Source organism: Sapajus apella, unplaced genomic scaffold (genome assembly GCF_009761245.1).
Source record: "Sapajus apella isolate SASKATOON/1434 unplaced genomic scaffold, GSC_monkey_1.0 scaffold190, whole genome shotgun sequence".
Classification (NCBI taxonomy): Eukaryota; Metazoa; Chordata; class Mammalia; order Primates; family Cebidae; genus Sapajus; species Sapajus apella.
The window spans coordinates 414037-419529 of record NW_022437130.1 but is presented as its reverse complement, the minus strand read 5'-3'; the positions used below and the strand labels follow the sequence as shown (position 1 = coordinate 419529).

General features: G+C 49.1%; 1 protein-coding gene across 2 annotated transcripts in view; it reads left to right on the top strand.

The window, feature by feature from the left end:
* The first annotated feature begins 3628 nt into the window (after window positions 1-3628).
* The window catches only part of ALDH1L1 (aldehyde dehydrogenase 1 family member L1), an 89187-nt gene continuing 87322 nt past the window's right edge, over window positions 3629-5493 (top strand). Inside the window, exon 1 of one of the 2 annotated variants that reach the window (XM_032269244.1) lies at window positions 3629-4459. The gene's annotated coding sequence lies outside the window, so the exon portion shown is untranslated. The remainder of the gene's footprint in view (window positions 4460-5493) is intronic. The other variant, XM_032269245.1, reaches the window with a different exon arrangement.

Below are 5493 nucleotides of genomic sequence, written 5' to 3'. Positions count from 1 at the left end.
CACAAAGTACTTATGCCCTTCCACATGCAAAATACATTCACCCTCCAAACATCCCCACAAAACCTCATCCCAATGTTCAGAATCAGCTCAATGTTCAGAATCTCTGCATCTAAATCAGGCCTCGATGTGGATGAAGCACCTGGGGTATTATTTCAAGTGTAGCTCCTTGACTACGGTTGCTCTCAATCTAGACTTAGGAATTCCAGAGACAAATTAACTGCACTTCCCCCCTGCACCCACCTGACATAAACTGGTGGGACAGCCAGAGGATAATCACCATAGACATTCCTCTCCAAAGGGGACAAGGATGGGAAGCATGCAGGTCACTAGTCCACAGCAATTCTGAAATCATCCTGGGCAGATGCTAAAAGTTCCCTGATTCTGACTCTGGCCTCAGAATGATTCTCCATGCTCTTGGCTCCACCCTTTGGGTTCTTTGTTCTGTTCCCCAAGTTATCCCTTCTTTTCCAACAAATGCAGCCCAGGTTCATATCTGTGCAGTTTCTCAGCTTTCTTCCTCCCAGAATTTAGGGGAGTCTAGAGGTCTCTTCATTGTTTTTAATATATATTTTATTGTGTTTTAGGTTTGGGGGTACATGTGAAGAACATACATGATTGTTGCATAGGTACATACATTGGCAATGTGGTTTGCTGCCTTCCTCCCCATCACCTATATTTGGCATTTCTCCCTATGTTATCCCTCCCCAACTCCCCACCCCCCGCTGTCCCTCCCTAGTTCCCCCCCACAGACCCCAGTGTGTGATGCTCCCCTCCCTGTGTCCCTGTGTTCTCATTGTTCAACACCCATCTATGAATGAGAACATGTGGTGTTTGATTTTCTGTTCTTGTGTCAGTTTGCTGAGAATGATGGTTTCCAAGTTCAACCATGTCCCTACAAAGGACATGAAGTCATTGTTTTTTATGGCTGCATAGTATTCCATGGTATATATATGCCACATTTTCCCTGTCCAGTCTATCATCGATGGGCATTTGGGTTGGTTCCAAGTCTTTGCTATTGAAAACACTGCTGCAATGAACATTCGTTTGCATGTGTCCTTATAATAGCACAATTTATAATCCTTTGGATATATACCCAGTAATGGGATTGCTGGGTCTAATGGAATTTCTATTTCTAGGTCCTTGAGGAATTGCCACACTGTCTTCCACAATGGTTGAACTAATTTACACTCCCACCAACAGTGTAAGAGTGTTCCTATTTCTCCACATCCTCTCCAGCATCTGTTGTCTCCAGATTTTTTAATGATCGTCATTCTAACTGGCGTGAGATGGTATCTCAGTGTAGTTTTGATCTGCATTTCTCTAATGACTGGTGGTGATGAGCATTTTTTCATGTTTGTTGGACTCATATATGTCTTCTTTTGTAAAGTGTTTGTTCATATCCTTCACCCACTTTTGAATGGGCTTGTTTGTTTTTTTCTTGTAAATCTGTTTTAGATCTTTGTAGATTCTGGATATTAGCCCTTTGTCTGATGGGTAGATTGCAAAAATTTTTTCCCATTCTTTTGGTTGCTGATTCACTCTAATGATTGTTTCTTTTGCTGTGCAGAAGTTCTGGAGTTTAATTAAGTCCCATTTGTCTATTTTGGCTTTTGTTGCCAATGATGTCTCTTCATTTTATATTGTCTCTGACCCTTTCAGTGCAAGTCTACATTGTTTTGCTAATACAATCCTTTAAAAAATGTTGTGTGTCTTCTGTGGATCTTACTGAGGTTCATGCCTTTAGACATGATCTCTTTGAGAAAAGCCTGTCTCTCCCTTGGGGTTCTGCTGAGACTTCTGTCAAGGACAACTGTAAATGTCTTAGAAATCCTACTGTTTAACAAAATATTCTGAGGTGTCCCTTTGATTTCTTTGAAGATTTTATAGCCATGATGTCATATCCACACCCTTGACTTCATTTTTAGGCGCTTTTCCTGGCTTGAGGCTGCATTTGCTCTTTGCCTGGAAGCCGTGTATTAGTTTTAGCATCATATGACATCTGGAGAAGCTGGGCATTTTTACAACCCAAGGTCTGGTTCCTTTTTATTTAACAATTTTTCTTTTGACTTATGTCCTTTCTCTCACATTTTAGTATAAGCAGCAAAAAGAAGCCAGGAGCACCTTCAATAATCTCCATAACCAGATATCCCAGTTCATCTGGTACATTTTCTACTTTCCACATGATTTCAGGACACTTTCTGCTTCAGCCTCCCTCCTCTCCTGCTCCATACCTCTAAGAGTATGGATTCCTCTCTGATTTCCTAGTATTTCTTTTTGGGATGTCCAACCTCCAAGCCATTGTTTCCGTGGTTCCTGTTGCTCATCTGCCTTCTCTATTTTAGCTTCCAAGTTCAGAACACACCACTTTCCCATGCAGGCACCTGACACTCGGCCAGTTATCCTACAGATTGCATGGCACAGCTTCCACATACAGGGCATGCATTTGGCCCTGGGGACTTCCCAGGAGAATAAGCTAGTTTTTCATGATCCAGAGGGAGAGACATGTTAATCAAGTAATCCCAGAAGCAGTGATAAAATTGCAGTTGAAGGCCGGGTGCAGTGGCTCGCACCTGTAATCCCAGCACTTTGGGAGATTGAGGTGGGTAGATCACCTGACGTCAGGAGTTCAAGACCAGCCTGGCCAACATGGTGAAACCCTGTCTCCACTAAATATATAAAAATTAGCCAGGTGTGGTGGTACATGCCTATAATTCCAGCTGTTCAGGGGGCTAAGGTAGGAGAATTGCTTGAACCTGGGAGGCAGAGGTTGCGGTGAGCTGAGATTGCACCATTGCACTCCAGTCTGGGCAACAGAGTGAGACTCTACCTCAAAAAAAAAAAGAAAAACTGCAGTTGAGAAAGGTTCATGAAGAAAAACTACAGACCTCTCTGGATCACATAATGGAGGAATCTGTCCCAATAAGGCTGCAGTTAGGGAAAGCTTCCCTGAAGTCGTGGCATTTTAGTAGGAACTTCCTGAAGAACTAGTGGGGTTCTCCGAAGAAAGATGAACAGCACGTGGAAACTTTGAGTTGAGAAGATCCACAGATATGAGGGACAGCAGGGAGACCTGCAGGCTGGAGCCTAAAGAACAAGTGGCTGAAAACAGGCAAGATGGATCGGCAGGGACAGGCCACCTCAATCCTCGGTGCCCATACTGGCTTATGTGAGCAAAATACATGCATTAAGCTATTCAACAAACATTCATTTAGCAACGACTACAAGCCATCAGCGTGTATTGGGAATATAACAGTGAATACATCTCACAAATTTCCTGCCCTCAAAGAGCTTACAGTCTAGTGAGAGAGACAGATACTGAACAAAGAAACAAGGAAATATCAGATACACAATAAGTGCTGTGAAGGAAATAGAACAGGTGATATGACAGGGAGTGACTGAGGGCCTTCTTAGTTTGTGTGACCTGGAACAGCCTCTCTAAGGGTCTGATATTTGATATGATACAAGAGCAGGCTCTGAAAGAGCCCTGGAGGCAGACAGGAAAAGGCAGGGGCTGCCGCAAGCCTGTTGTGTGCAGGCACTGAGCAGAGGGCCAGGTGTCTGGGGCTCAGCAAGAGGGACGCCTCAAAAGAAGTGAGGCTTAGCAGGGCACAGAGCAGTCTAGTCGCAGGTGTGGTTGGAAGGGCATTCCAGGAGAAGGAGCCGCGTGGCACAGGCTTGCAGTCAAGAAACAATATGCCGTTACCACTCGCGGCATTCTACAGGGCCCTGCCTGAGACCGGGCTGGCCAGGATCCTTGGGAAGCCAGGGAGGGGTCTGCGGTACCTGGGCTGGGTAGAAGGGAGAGCGGAGAAGGGGAGTTGCAGAGGCGGGTAGGCACTGGGCGGGTAGGAGCGCCGCTGTCCACCCAGATGCGCAGCTGCTGTCTAAGGGGCCATCTCTCCAGGGAACTGCAAATTCCCGGAGGGCAGCGTCTCGTTTGACTCTGCTGTGTCCGTAGCACATGACAAGTACTTGGCCCATCAAGAGTGAGCGAGTGAGTGAGTGAGTGAGTCACCGGCTTGGCGAGGGTCTCTTCTGACCCACTTAGCCTTGCCAGTACTCAGAACTGCCAGCCTTGCTGGGTGCTTGGGCCTTTTCAAAGCCCTGGGAATTCTCCAAGGGTCCACAGCAAGTGTTCTTGACCTAAGTGGGTCTGTGCAAGCCCCTGCGGGTTAGGCGCTTACACAACATTTATAGGCCTGCCGGGAGAGGCTGCGCAGCAGCCCCGCCACAGTCCCACTGCCAGTGAGCGCCGCTCCCACCCACCCGGCTGACTCTCCACCCACCGCCGGCCCCTCCCCTCTCGAGCTCCGTCCTTAACTAGAGCTCAAGGACGGGACGGGCGGGGACCTGTCCCACCTCCTGGCTGCCAGGGCGGGCCTGCACCATCCCCAGTTTTGGGGCTGCGGCTCACAGAGGTCCAGCCTGCCCGCGACACCTGCACCTTCTCCAGCGCTCGGTGAGTTTCTGCGCTCCCGAGAGCGCAGGACGCCCCTCGAAAGGGAGGCTGCCCCGGCTGCGACTCCAGGGCTCCGGGGGGGCTGCAGAACTCGGTTCCCACCGCAAGAGCTCCTGGGGGGGCCGGGAACATCGCCGCTGGGACACCGGGCTCGGGGGTACGGGTCCGGAGTTCTTTGGAGCAATCGAGCCTGAACCTGGTCAGGGGTCATCAGGCTAAAAAGCACCGCGACCTGGACTGGCCCACCGAGAATGTGGCTGGCCGTGGTGCTAGGGCCCTTACGGAGCCGGCGCCGTCCTACGGGGTGGGCACTGCTGGCCCGGCTTATGGAAGAGAAAACTAAGGCTTAATAAGAAAAAGGGGCCAGCGGAAGGTGACGCCATGATTTGTGGCTGGAGACTACTTGTTTTCTGGACCCCCTCAACCCCATTCTGGGACAGGGAAAGGTCTTCCCTGATTGGCCAAATCGGGGGTCCCAGCACGAGGGCCTTTAGTGATTGGAGGAGTCGACGTGAGCGCTCAGGGGCTGCGCTGGAGTCTCAGCTCCCGCCACTGCGCTCCGGTGGGCGGTAGCGTGCAGAGGGAGGCCAGATAGTAGACCCCACAACGTGGCTCCTGGGGCCCCGCTATCGAGAGCTCAGGCCCCGCGGGCACCTGCCTACGAGAGGAAAAGAATCTTCCCAAAGTGCAGAAGGAGACGGAATTTAATCAGTAGTCCCATACTTGGAGTTCGGAGGCTTGTGCTCTGGTGTCAGGTGACTTTGCTTCCTCCCCACGCCTCCACTTCTCGTTGACCTTGGGCAAGTTTCTTGTATTCTGAATCTTAGTTTCTTGTCTCTAAAATCCGGAGGGACAATAAACTGTAGTGCCTGCCTCCCAAGGTTGCTTGAGAATTACGTGAGACTGCCCTAGGAAACACTCGAAGAACGTTAACTTCTTCCTTCCTTCCTCTCTCTCTTTCCTTCTTTCTTTTTCTTTCTTTCTCCCTTTCTTTCTTTCTCTCTCTCTTTCTTTCTTTCTTTCTTTCTTTCTTT